This window comes from Melospiza melodia, chromosome 9, assembly GCF_035770615.1.
Source record: "Melospiza melodia melodia isolate bMelMel2 chromosome 9, bMelMel2.pri, whole genome shotgun sequence".
Lineage (NCBI taxonomy): Eukaryota > Metazoa > Chordata > Aves > Passeriformes > Passerellidae > Melospiza > Melospiza melodia.
Genome location: NC_086202.1, coordinates 26,129,336 through 26,143,645, shown reverse-complemented (window position 1 = coordinate 26,143,645; position 14,310 = coordinate 26,129,336). Strand labels below are relative to the sequence as shown.

The 14,310-nt window shown below is 41.3% G+C and overlaps 1 long non-coding RNA gene across 1 annotated transcript; it reads right to left on the bottom strand.

Annotated features, from left to right (window-relative positions):
• Positions 1–6,033: 6,033 nt before the first annotated feature.
• Positions 6,034–13,441, bottom strand: LOC134422111 (uncharacterized). The gene is made up of 3 exons (XR_010028729.1): positions 13,280–13,441; positions 11,098–11,160; positions 6,034–8,526 (listed from the first exon to the last, which is right to left on the bottom strand). It is a non-coding gene; the product is annotated as an uncharacterized LOC134422111 (long non-coding RNA).
• Between the last annotated feature and the right edge of the window lie 869 nt (positions 13,442–14,310).

The following is a 14,310-nucleotide window of genomic DNA, read 5'->3' as shown; positions in this document are numbered from 1 at the left end:
TAAATCTCCTGGCTGGTGTGCATGCCCTGGGCATCCCCGTGTGGATGTCCTGCTTACCAGACTGTAACAGGACTTGTTGAAGCAGGGGATGCATGAAAATGAAACATGCTTCTTTCACTGCCATGTGTGACCAGACTCAGCTGTTCAGTGCAGGAATGGTACAAATGCAATGACTGCAGATGAACCAAAGCCCTCACTAGAGATCAGCTTTGAGCCACATCAGCACTTTGGCCACAGGGGTGAAATGCAGTCCCTGCATTTTACTCAGGTAAATAAATGTATGACACTGTGACTGCAGGCGGCTCTTCCTGTGATCTCTCTTGGAAATGCAGACGTGTACATTAAACCATTCTCAAAAGAAAATCCCACAAGTCAGCAACTCTCACACTGGACTAAGTGACCAGGTACTTGCCTTGTTAGGGTATGGAGATCCCACTGGCCAGGGCATCCACCAGCCTTTGCCTTGGATTGCTGCGTCCAGAGGAAACCTGAGCATCCAGGCAGCCTTATACCAAAGCAGTGCTTGTCCTTAACCTAAAAAACAAGATGTGTGTCAACAAATTTTCTATTACAAGAATATTAAATACTCAGCTTTAAAGTAATTTACTTCCAAACCACATGGGACTATTGCTCTATTCTCACTTATATTTTCCATCAACAACCTACTCTTTGCCTGGAGAAATCTCTACAATCAAATCAACCAAATCTCTACCGTTCTCAAATCAAATAGTTTAACCTGGTGAGAGCCCAAAGATTGTCTCCTCATTCCTACTATTTCCACCTATGACCACTGTGCTCTCACCATCTCCTCCCACAATTTCTAGTACTTTATCTCAAAATGCTGTAATTAATTGCCTTTTTTTAAAACAATCTATCAATAAGATAAATCAAGAGACTACATAGCAAGAATCTCAACAATAGATGTTAAGTTGAAGAATGAATAAAATATCTGGGAAAAGACTTTCACATCTGCTAACTAAGATTACACAGTTCAAAGAATGCTGAAATACAAATTAAATGACAGAAAAATCCCTTCTCATACTGTGGCTTTAAGATGATTACACGGGGCCTTGATAAAGAGATGCTCAAATCCTGCAAGTGTCCCTGGTACAAAAGTAGTGTCTGAAAGCACAAAAGGCAATGCAGCCCCATTTTACAACATATTTTTTGAAAATATACACTCCAGTCAGTCTCATGGACAGACTGGAATTTAATGGAGACAAATTAATGTAGTTCAGCACCTGTGGAAATTCAGACCACAGAATTTCTTTGAGATCCCACATAGACAAAGAAAGGGTGAGGGATCATTGTGCCAAGAGGCAAAATATTAATTTTCTATCAATGAGAACTGACAAGGAGGAAAACTTGACATGTTTAGGAACAAAAGAAAGCATGGAAAGAATGTTGAGGAAGGAAATAGAAATTCTGTTCAAAAGACAGGAAAAAGTGCAAAGTACATTTTATAATAGAATTATGAAGAGTAGATTGACTTTACTGCTCAGACTCAAGAATCTGTTTTAAAAACTGCTGAGTCCTGACTTTAATGGAAATTTAAGAGAAGTTCCTTTCAAAGATTATCAAAGGTGGAGCTTATGAGGTTAAGGTCAAGACACAGAGTGCTTTCTCTCTTTTCATCAACTGTGCTCCTGAAGATGTGTGCAGAATAGAGCAGCAGTATTGGTACATATTTAACTAAGTAAAAGGAAAATGCTGAATTGTTTAACCTTGGTACACTCAAACAACATCAAGATAAGAGCTTAGTGACAATTGCCATCATTTATGGTTTCCCAAGGAACGGAAGTTAACAACTGGAAAGCCACAGAGTCAAAAAGACTGCTTTAAAGAGGGACTTGAAGACACTGCTGCATTATCTCAGCTCATACAGAGTCTTGTTTTTAACCACCTCACTGTTTCTCTGATAGCATTCATAAACAGATGGACTTCTTCGCACTTTTTTTTTTTTCCTGATGAAAACATCTTCCTATACAGGCATATTGATCCCTTGGGGAGAAATCTGTGATGGAAATAGGTTTTAACATTGCTCAGTGAACAGCCCACACAACTGGCACTGACTGGGACACACAGGGTTCTGGGACAATGCAAACAGGAAGCTTTGTGTGGAGGACCTACCTAGCAAAGACAGCATTTTCCACTGCACCTCAGTTTTGGGAGACAATTTGAAGCATGCGCTACTGAGATTTGCTTTTCAGAGACCAGGCAAGCCCCAAAGGATGCCTGAGGAATATGTCTTTTGGCCCCATGAGGTTGGCATCAGTGTTGAAGACCAAACATGACAAAACCCAGCAGGAAAGCACTCTTCTTCACTGATCTAAGCAGCACCTTGCTTGTCAGGAGCTTGAGGGGAAACCCTGTTGCAGTTTGGCTTTTGCACTCAGAGTTCCTTTAGCCAGGATGCAACCATTGCTGTGGCCACCACCCATCACAAATGGAGTGCGCAGCAAAGCAGTGAAATGATTCTGTGTCACAGCAGACGTTGCAGTTGAGATGGCCACAACACAGAGTAACACCACACAATTTCAGAAAGCTTCTACCCATACACAGTAACGCCACATCACTTCAAAAGGCTTCAAGCATTGCCTTTCTTGCTTTTTAGCCCAACCTTTTACACCTTCATGTTGATGCATTGCACCTGTGTGCCCTCTGTTCCCTGTGTGGTTGGTCAGTGCCCCAGGCACTCCATGGCTCATTGCTGTCAATGCTGCTCACCTGCCCCTCACAGCTGACCCCATTGGGCTCCCACAGTCCCACTTCAATCACCACAAACTGTGTGCCCACATGTACAGGTGCCTGATGGGCAGTTAACAAACAAGCTTTTTGTGTGGTGGAACCTTTGAATGCTGGGGCTCCGATGCCTCCTAGACCAGGTGCAGATCATCAGCCCTGAGTGCCTGTGCTGTATGAGCAGCTGGGAGCAATCAGCTCTTAGAGGAACATCCCAGATACAGCCTGAGTGTCTGGCAGAAACTGGGCCTGGTGTGAGCGCTTCTTGGGAGAACTGTGATATGGGAAACATATGACAATTCAGAATTTTAGAAGCATATAATGTGGGTGGAGGAAAACAGAAATATATATATAGCCTATTTAACAAATTTGCAAAAGTACAGAACACAGTTTATTACAGAAATGTAACCTGCTAGGTGGAGACAACTTGTAACAGAGCACATAAGAACTTAGTTGCTAGGTAAAGGCCATAAAGATAAGAAAACTTGCTAAAGCAAGACTCAGATATTGTTGAAATCCATAAAGCAGAACTTTTTGCTTAAGGAGCCAACAAGAACCAGGCTCCTGGTTTTGGCCAGGACAAACTGACATGAGAGAAAGCCAAACCTCCACTGCTCCTGCCCAGAAGAAAGGGTCAAGCAGTGAACATTGAGGAAGAAGATGTTACTTCATCAAAGATGCCCCCCCCAAACCACCAAAGACTCTGGGCAGGGAGGTGTGAGCTTGGGGGATTCAATGTGTATTTAAACCCAAAATCTGTCTGACCAGGTACACCTGTCTTTGGTGGAAATATCCCCCATGCATGCCAGCTGGACTAAAACACACCTGCAACATTATTCCTGCTGGAAGAAAACATACCTGCTTTACAATTTTAATTGTAAAGTCCTTATTCCACAAATCAGCTGAGGTTGTTGTGGCTGTGAGGCTGCAGAAGCAGTCACGTTCATGTGAGGATTGCTCACAGGCACACAGTGACCTGATTTCTCTGATAACGTGTTCAGAGCTGACCAGATGGCATTGTAAGGTGCTTATCCTATAGGAAATCTGTCCTTAGCTCCCTTGTGGAGCATCAGCCTGGAAACGTGGGCTTAAATCCCTTACACTTAAAGACATTCCCAGTCAGTACATCGGAAACACACGAACAGATGTTGGCACAAAGGTTGAATGACAACGTGAACAAATCCATATCCTGAACTTTTCTAGCAGAGATCCACTACTGAGACACTGAAAACAGGAATAATTCCTGGGAATTCCTTCTGTTCTGAAAGCCCTGCTCTAAGATGAGAAGACAAAGCATAATGGAACAGTTTTGTGTTCAAAAGCATAGATTATCCAATGGCTGCTGTCTTGGATAATGAATGCTACTTGGAACCACAGGCATACATGGATTGGAACCAGCATCCTTACTCCTGCCATTAGGGACTTCTCCTTGCTCCCCAACAGCAATTGAAAAAATGAGTCCTGCAGAGCAATTAGCTGCTTATCTCTAATGACAACTGAAGTAAAGAAGACTGTATAAGTGGGTTTTCCCCTCAATCTGCAAGAGGGACAAAAGAGATAAGCTTTGGATAAATTCTCCTCAGAAAAAGCTTTGGTAAAAAGTGCACATGCATCTGACCTGCCTCCACAATGTGACAACATTTTCTTAAAACTAGTTAGCAATAACTTTGGACAAAACAGAATTGGGCAACAGATCCTCAGACTTGATCCAATGAATAACGAAGCCACCATGAGTCTTCTACTCAGTTTTGGCAAGAGTCAGCCATGTATCTACACAGGAAATATCCTTCTGCTTTTATATTCCAGCGGAGTTTATTGTTTGAGATGAGACTGTTCATGGAGGAGTGCAGTTTTCCTTGGCAAATAGGATCACAAGAATTAGCCCCTGTAGTCCACACTTTAGATAAGTGGAACTTCTCTAGAGACAAAATCCTGAATTCCTTGAGGATACCTGTGCTCTTGCATCAGTTGTGAGCCAGTCAGGAGAGCTGAAAAGCCAACATCAAGAGTCCCCATTACACCTTTTGGGATTACATTTTGTATAAAAAAACATATTTTTATGTAGGGGCCTGAGTAAATGTATGTATTGTAAATATATGTATGGCAGTGAAAGATCTCTGTATTGTATTAGTGACCCTGCCCTGATTCTAGTTATTATAAATGGGCTGCAGCTGTGATGTCCTTGATTGGGCAGCAGCTGTAGCCCATGGAGGTAATTGAGATTAAAGGGGGCGGGGTGGTCAGGGAGAGCCTTGGAGAGGAGCCCTGACTGAGAAGCAACAACACCACTGCTGTGAAGATCTGCTGTGAGAAAACCTCCCAGAAAGGTATGAGACTCTGGGAATATGATATGCAACAATATGATTACAACATCTGGTGACCCCGACGTGATAAAGAACATGCAGCCAAACATCGAATGAAGGTATGTAATTCCCTGGACAGCCAAGAGCTGTGGCAGCCTGAGAGCTGGGACTATAGAAGAAAAGACAGCTGAGAGCTGTGGCAGCCTGAGAGCTGGGACTATAGAATATAGTATAGCCTTTGAATCAAGGAGCTGTAACAGCAGAGAGCTGTAAGACTATGGCCTCTCAGAGAGCTGTAAGATTATGGCCTTTGAGGAAAAGAGCCTGGGAACATCTAGGGATTTGTGTGTATTCAAGACAGCCGAGAGCTGTGGCAGCCTGGGAGTTGGGACAGATATGTATATTGTAACTGTGTAATTGGAAAAATTGTTAAAAGAAAAGGGGGAAATGTAGGGGCCTGAGTAAATGTATGTATTGTAAATATATGTATGGCAGTGAAAGATCTCTGTATTGTATTAGTGACCCTGCCCTGATTCTAGTTATTGTAAATGGGCTGCAGCTGTGATGTCCTTGATTGGGCAGCAGCTGTAGCCCATGGAGGTAACTGAGATAAAAGGGGGCGGGGTGGTCAGGGAGAGCCTTGGAGAGGAGCCCTGACTGAGAAGCAACAACACCACTGCTGTGAAGATCTGCTGTGAGAAAACCACCCAGAAAGGTATGAGACTCTGGGAATATGATATGCAACAATATGATTACAACATTTTTATTTCTCCTACTACCCACTTAGAAAAAGAGATCCCAGAACTTTCCTCTAAACCAACAGTCCCTGTCAGGAAAGATCATTTCTTCTGTGCTCCTGACAATTGACAGTCATAGTGCCAAATAAAACAGACTGATTTGGTGTTAGCTGGTGGTATTAAGCTGTAAACAAAGTGAGGAGACACATGGCTCACTTAATTGACAAGGTCAGACCAGGATTCAACATCTGTTCTGTCAGGCACTTCAGAAACATCTTTATTGCAACTTAAGGGCTGTGCAATTTTCTTGCTTGACAGCCGACTGCACACAAAAACACAAGACACAAAAAATGCATTTGTCAGCTTGGACAAGATGAATTTACTTTATATAAGCATACAGCTTGTGTATTTTGAAAAGCCACTGAGCAAATATGTTTCTCTTTGGTAATGCCAGACAAATACATGTAGAAGTGAAAGGAAAATAAAGAGGAATAACAGATGCCTGTAAGTGAAACCATGATCAGATGGTAGCTCTGTTGTACCACATGGGGAAATGGCCTGGTACATAAGAGTCAAACTCTGCTGAGGAATTACTTTCAAGAGGACAAACAACATTCTGATACCTCTATGAAGCAACAAAGCATTTGGGCAACAGTCACAATCCAGGCTGAAATTATTTGGCGGTTCTGCCCAGCCAAGGCTAGGACTTCAAACAAGCAACATCTTTAGCTGGAATAGCCCCCAACCAGGGACTGAGGCCAGTCTGGGAAACTTAGTGAGTAAAAATACTAAAGTACATTAAATTATGTGCTGGGATCTCTCCAGAGATTCAGAGTTGTCACAGCACATGCTGCAGTCAAGACAGCCACCATAAAATTTCAGAAGGCTTTAGGCATTCACCCATATACAGGAACGCCTCAGGTGTCTGCCCATACAGAGTAACACCACTCCACTTCAGAAGGCTGCAAGCATCTGCCCTTTCTGTTCTTCAGCCCAACCTTTTATCCCCTCATGCTGATGCACTGCACCTGTGTGCCCTCTGTTCCCTTTGGTGGTTGGTCAGTGCCCCTGGGCACCCCATGGCTCATTGCTGCCAGTGCTGCTCACAGCTGTGCCCACTGGGGATGAGGCTCAGCCCAGCCCCACACCAAACACCACAAACTGTGTGCCTACATAGAGTATTTCTGTAAGAATTCTGTTAATGGTCTCTGGGGCTTCTGATTTTCTTATCAGAGGGAACATTTTGCTTGGAGGAGGGTTGGAGAGTTTGGAGCATGCTGTTTGTAAGGCAAAGAGGAAAATCTTAGAGCATTTTTCAGATGTAAAAGAAAAGGGCTTAAACTGATATTAGAGAACAGAATCTTCAAACCTGTTAGTGAAGCTCTATACAGAGCTGTAAACACCTGGACATATTTTACAGAGAAAAATCCTGCTGCAAACAATACCAAAAATGGCTTTTACATTTAGTTGTCATTTACATTCTACATATTCTTTCTGCAAGCTCCACAAAACAATAGAGATAAAATATGTTGGCCCCCTCACCAGCAACCAAACAATGAAACACAATTCCTTCACCAACCTCCTGATTCAAAGGTCTTGCAAGGAAGACTGGCAGTTCCTTTATCCTTGATATAAAAAATGCTATGCATGGTCAGGCATTCAAAAATAGGAAGCTGAGTGTCAGATCTACCTACCCTGAAAACCAATGGGAAAATAAAGTAATAGCAAGCACACAGAAGAGCCAGAAATAGGTTCAATTGCTCAGTACAATAGAAACATTCTCAGTAAGAGCAGACCCTGAGCAAGTGCCCATAAACCTGACCTTTTGGAATTGCATTTGCCTGTGTGAGTTACAACAGACCTCTGACTGTTCCCATTCAACTCCCCCAAATTGTGAAGGGCACTGAAACCATTTCTATCATACTGACAATTATGTTAAGAGAAAGAGTAGTACTATGAGTACTGACAGAAAAATTACTATTTGCAATCTGCAATTTACCCAGCAGCAAAGGTTTCTACTCCTCCTCATATTCACTAGAAGGAGAACTGAATTTATGAACAAGCAAGTAATTCAGTTTTAAGGCCTCTCCCCCAGGCAGAGAAATAGCAGCAATGCAGAGGACAGTTAAAAAAGGACAGAAGATACATGGCTAAAGTATCAGCAAGTGCTTCAGTTTCTCTGTTATTCAGCCCTTTGGTATTATTCTTAGCATTTATTTCATGCTCCAGTAAGCTTTGTTTATTGAGGTGATCACACAACTCCGCTGTCTTGAAAGAACAGCTGCCTTCTGGCTTCAGAGGAACAGATGAAATCTGATTAGGTTTAATATCTTCCCAGTATGCTCTTCAATAACCACCTGATGACACTTTTAAGGAAGTTAAAACCAGGCCACTTTGATTTTAAAGTCAGATTTAGCCCCCTCAGAAGACATTGAAAAGCTTACTTGAATCTGGCCCATCACCACTATTTTAATAATATGCTTATCTAGTTTCTCAGCCCTTTGTAAATGATGAGATTTTTATAATTTGTAGAAATTTACTTCCAAGTGGATTACTAGCACTTGGAAGGAGGGTCTTCAAGATAGTGAAGCGCTGTTGGTTGTGCATGTAGGCAGATGCTTTTCACCCTCCTCTGTCTGCTTATTTTAGCTGTGGAAGTGGTCCAGAAAACACTCCATGGCCTTGCAGAGGACAAGGCTTGCACGGTTTCCTTGCTTCCACTGGAGTACCTTTAAAACCTATAGCTGTAAAACAAACATGAAAAACAGAGACATTTGAGAGATTTGTTTAATTGGGAGTGTGGAGAATGGCACAAAACTTTAATATCTGAAATTCAGCCATGTTTGTGTGGGCAGGCTTAGATTAGCAGTGATCTGAAAATAAACTGGGATGTGATGGCAATTTTTTTTTCTTTTCATTAGGTTGCTGGAGGTCACTGACTCCCAGTAGCCTATTTTCCCTTTAGTGAGGGTGCTCAATCACTGCAAGTTTGCTGCTGCTGGAAGTTTCCATAGTTAGGTGAAGGTCTTCATAGACACAGGATGGTGCTACTGTCTGTCCAGACTTGAATTCTGCAATTGACACATTAAACAGTGTCTTCCCCTTACTATCATCATATTCTCCCTGTTTCCTGGTCAGAAGCCATAGACTGACATTGGCTTGAAGCATTTGCTTTCTGGGACAGCAATTGTTTCTGATGGAATGACAACATTCTAGAAAATCAGTGGTTTTGCTTCAAGAGAAGCAGCCAGTGTGGTTATATATGGTTATACATAACCCTCTCCTCAAGCCACACTGAGCTGGTCTCCAAGTGGCTTTGCAGCTTGCCCATGGCAATTGCTCGGCACAAAGAACAGCGCAGAGCAAGGCTGAAAAACAGTCCCTGTGCTTTGCCTGCAGACTATAAAACAAGTAATATCCCCCTAAAAAAGACAGCACAAGTTACCCAGAAATCTCACAGCAACAATACAAAACAAAGCCAACACCGTACTATTCCAGTCAAGAACCACACATTAAAACAGAAGAATTCAGCTTTGGGCAGTTGCTGCATTAGGCCCAAGCTTTTACAGCTGCCTCTCAATAAGAGTAGAAACCAATTCAGATCAAGCATTTTGATACAAGCAGATATGAGGAAGTCATTTGCAGCAAAAAGATGCACCTTATATGGAAGCAAATAAACAAAAATCCCTGACCTATAAAAGGTTTGGCTGCAGGTAAAGACAGGAGATGATTACAGTAAGCATGTTGGAATGCTCTGAGAACCAGGGCAGAGTGTAATGGGACAAGCAAAGATCATAAAGTATTACTGTGTTTGCAGCAGAGGAAAGCATTTCAGATTCCCTCTGTAGGAGATCTTTGTGGTGAATTTACAGGTTTTACTGGAGTGCTTTCTTTGAACTCCTTTCTACCCCTCAGCACAATACCTTCCATTGCTCTGTGAGACCAGCATCACTGGACTTCATGCCCAGGAAACAGCAGTCTGCTTTCAAAGGAACATTCTCTTTGCAAGCACTTTTAGCAGAGAGTTTTCATGTAAAAAAGCTTGAAATGTTGCATAAAAAAGCTTGAAATACCCCCAATTTTGTCAGATAGAAAGTACTCAGATTGAATAGTAAGAGCTGTGCTGACCACATGAAGTCTCAGTAATGTGGAAAGGGCACAGGATCAGGCAGGCAGCAGCAGATGCAATCCAGCTCAGGCCAGGAGTGACAGAAGCCATCTCTGTGCCTCTGGCATTGCACATCCCCCCAGGCCTTGTGGGCCAGCTGGGAACCTGCTATTGCTCAAGTCCCCAGTTCCTACTACACCTGCTGATTAAATGAGGAGCCCCAGACAGCTATAAACCCCGACCCATAATAGTTCTGCAATTTGTTCACTGCTCCTGGTACCAATGGGACTCTGCCTATAAAACAGAGCCCATGATTCAGCACTGGGAGACTGGGCAGGAAGGAAAGACTCCAGTTAAAGGAAAACTGTAGAGTAACACAAAGATTTTTAGATCATCTAAGCGATCTAAATATAAAAAGTAATCAAGCATTTAAGATATTTTATCAGTTAGAATGAATTTGTTCAGAACTTCAAATTAGTGCTTTTGTGATTAAAAGATTAGAAATAGGAAAGAAACTATTTTAGATCTAATTCTTTATCTTCAGAGTTTTACAGAAGTTATCAGCTAGACATTATATTGAAATTAGAAACATTAAGATTTAAGATACTAAGATTCTAAAGAGCATACTAATCCTTTTATCCTAGACTTGTTCATGGTTTGCCTTTTTTTCCACGGGGGTCTCACTGAAACCAGAGATATTATGTACTTTTACTTGCAAGGTCTTTAGATGCACCTATTTAGAACAAATTCAATCTCAGCTAATTCACATTCCTGGTGAAGGCTGTGGGTTCAAAAATTGGATTTTTGGGAACTTACAGAACCACACTTTGGTTGATCTCTCAAAACATAAAGATGAATGCAGCCATGGATGAATGGTGATGGAATATAGCAGGGCAAAGCCAGGATTGTATTTCACTTCTGTTCTTATCAATGAGGGACACTGACACTCAGACTTGATAATATTTCTCTTGATTGTTTTATACTATGGGCATTAAATGGGTTCTAATATTTTCTAATCTTATTTCTTCCCAATCCAAACACTCAGTAAATTTCCTAAAAAAAGAGAACAAGTTCTCAGTGATCCAATGAAGCTAATATTTACCTGTATGGAAAATTATGTGAAGTTTGCAGATGGAAAAAAACAGAGTGCTGTGATTTCTCTCTTATGATTACCTAATTCATCTAATGAAACTGTAAAGCTTTTTACCTTTATGTGGATTTTTCTTGACTGTGGATGCTTTTGAACAGCAGCGTCTTCTCATCCTCTGACCTAAGGGTGAAAAGTAATACATTATCAGTGGAGACAGGTAATGCAAATAACTGTCCACATACAATAAATGTGTCAGAGTTCACAGAGATTTTCCTTACTGCATTTACCACTGACATCCTTGTGTAGAGGGATCTGTAAAACAAAGGATTATCATGACTGATTTTTAGATCTCTGCACAGTTTTGTCCGTAGTGTGGAACAGGAACTTATTTGCTCTTTTCTATCATTACTCATAGATGCATCAGATACACATTGTAAAGATTTCTTTATCCTTCAAAATGTCACACTGGCAGGCAATACTATTACAGTTACACCACTTTATGAAAATAGAAAAAATTACCAACAGGAAAAAAGAGCATCTCAGTGTCCAGATGCACCGAAGTGTAGAATAAACTGCTTTGGATGGGCAAAGCCACTGAAATATTCCCTCCCACCACACCTAAATAAGTGAGCTACTGACTGCACTTGACCACAGTGCTGGTCACAATAAAGGGGAGAAAAAAGGTTTACTCTGGAGTTGGGGAGGGGGGGGGAGCAGAAAGGACAGAGACAGATGATTTCTCATCAACAAAAACTAATATATGGTCAATGTTTCTGGAAATCACTGAGGCACAATTTACAGCCTCCAAGGCTGGTGATGAAACCTGAGTTATCTTATCACCATTATTTAGTTCTGATGCAACAGAAGAATGGTTTAACATGCCAAGTACATTTATCTTGCACACCCAGACACTTTTACTTCGACATCAGTGCTTACCGATAAGGAACAGTGTCCTTTGCAGGTTTCCTCCCCATCTTCTAACTCGTGAAAGCATGAGTCATGCACATCAACAGGAAGGAAATGCTACTATGGGAACAGCAGGTATTCATTTGGGTTTTATTGATATGGCCATCTCCTGTCCTCCCTGGACAGGTTTCCTTTATGTTCCTGAAGACACTTTATAAAGTCTCCAACTGCCCTTGCACTGTTCCTAAAGTTTTTCTCAAGGGTTATGGAAAAACTTGAATAAAAAGAAGCAAAAAAGGCAAAGAGAGCAGAAGGGCTTCGGCTACCACTGCTCTGGCAAATAGCTCTACCAGCACAGACACCAGGAAATGATAAAACTGGGCAGCTGACTTAACCAATTAGCAAAACAGCTTTCACATGTTTCTTCATACTCATATTTACACATAAAGCAATTCTTATAAGGTTTCTAGAAAATATCAAGCATGGCAAGTCTGCTGTTCTTAACCTTTGGACACTTAGCTTATTTATCTCACATTTACTCTTCACATCTGGTATAAAATACACATTGTAAAAATCATGGCGAGTCTCAGAGATTCACAATATCAAACCTCAAGTCTGCACAGGCAACTCTAGATTACACCTCTCAATTTAAAAATGCTACTGAACTGTCCTTCTGCAAATGCACAATGAAATCTGCAGAGATGTGGCTATAGACAGATGGAAAATCCTCTGTTTTCAGGATTTTAATTGCTCTGTGAATTTTGAATACTGCAAAATGGTAACTAAGTGCCTCAAGAGACTACAGATGAAGTGTGGATTATCAGCGGTAAGAAAAACCCAACAAAAAAAAAAAAAAAAAAAAAAAGAAAATGTTTAGACTGATTGAAGATCAGAAGCATTACTGAAGAACAGTTTCACTGTTCTATAAAGAAGTTATTATATACTCTGTTAACCTGACTGATTCATGTTCCCTTATTTCATATGGGTAGAAGCTTTTTCCATTAACACACTTCCCACTACTGACAAAATTATACTATTTTTACATTGGTGGATGGTTGGTTATCTACTGGGAATATATAATAGGAAGAATTTTCAGAAGAGCAGAATTCAGAATACAGATTAAGGTAAAAGTTAATCATGCTGTGCAACAGGCTATAGCAGAGGAAACACTACTGTACAAACCAAAGCACTGATATGCTACCACATTCTGCAGTCTAAGACCTTTTCTAAGTTCAATCCTCCTTTTCATTGTTTGTTTCTGTTTGTTTCTTCTAATTAAAATCAACTCTGTTTGTTTCCTTTAATTAAAATCAACATAGCAAAGAAGCATTTTATATAAAAAAAGGAAAGAGAGGAAAAGAGAAAGCTGTGTTAGAAGACTATTATACTTTACCTTCTGCAGAAAAGACATTGAGGCACAAAAGACAGAGAAACAAAAAGCCACAAATTGCCCAGAGCTTCATCCTTCCAACGAGACGTTTCCGAGCACGCTGAAGGTGCGTCTTGCTCTCCTCCAGCACAACCTCAGCTTTTTATAAGACAGAGTGAAAGGAAGATTATGTTCAGAATGGGTGGGGAGTTGGCCTTTTATTGCACCTCAGCACACGAAAAAAACCAGCACTTCCTATTTCAAGGAGCAATTTACTCAGAATGAGGCAGCATAGAGAGTTCCTTACCAGTTACACAGGAGCTTGAAGATTAAAGTACACAGGGATGTTCTGAGGCAGAATCCTTGTCCTGTGCTACACAGCAGCCTCTCCAGAGGACCTGGTGTGCTCCTCTGCATGCTTGGAAACGGAGAGAGCACAGCAGAACTGAATCTGTATGGACAGTGATTGGGGCTTGAAAAGGCAAACCAAACCCAGGGTGTTTTAATCAAAGCAATTGCCAGTCTGTTGTTACCATAATTAACAAGACAGCTGGTTAAGCAGCCGATTTCTGAGTTCATTATTAACATCTCAGTTTCTGTTATATCTGGATAATTAAGTTGTGAAGATTCCAGCTAACAGTTAAGATTAAGAAGTCATCAAATTCAACAGAGTGTACTTTAAAAAAAAGTCCTTCAAGGAGGGATCAACTATACAGCTGTGTCACTTTAAACAGGCAAAAAGTTCAGCTTTGAGAGCATTCAATTCTCCCAGCTTAATCTGGTAAGATTTGGGTCTCTAACAACAGAATGTGTTAAAAGCCATGTAGCCTTAAAAAGTGGGAGCAGTATCTGCAAGCCACCCAGACCTGGAATTACAGCAGGATAGAAGGCTTCACTCTGGTGCACAAATGTTGCCCCCAGCCCCAGTTTTAAAGGTTTCCTATTTCAGGTTTGGAATTTGGCTTGTTTCTTGCATTCATCAGCAGCCTTCCAAATTGGGTCACCCTTTCATCTACCAAATTTAGCCCCAAAAGATTATTTCTGCAGTCCTACCT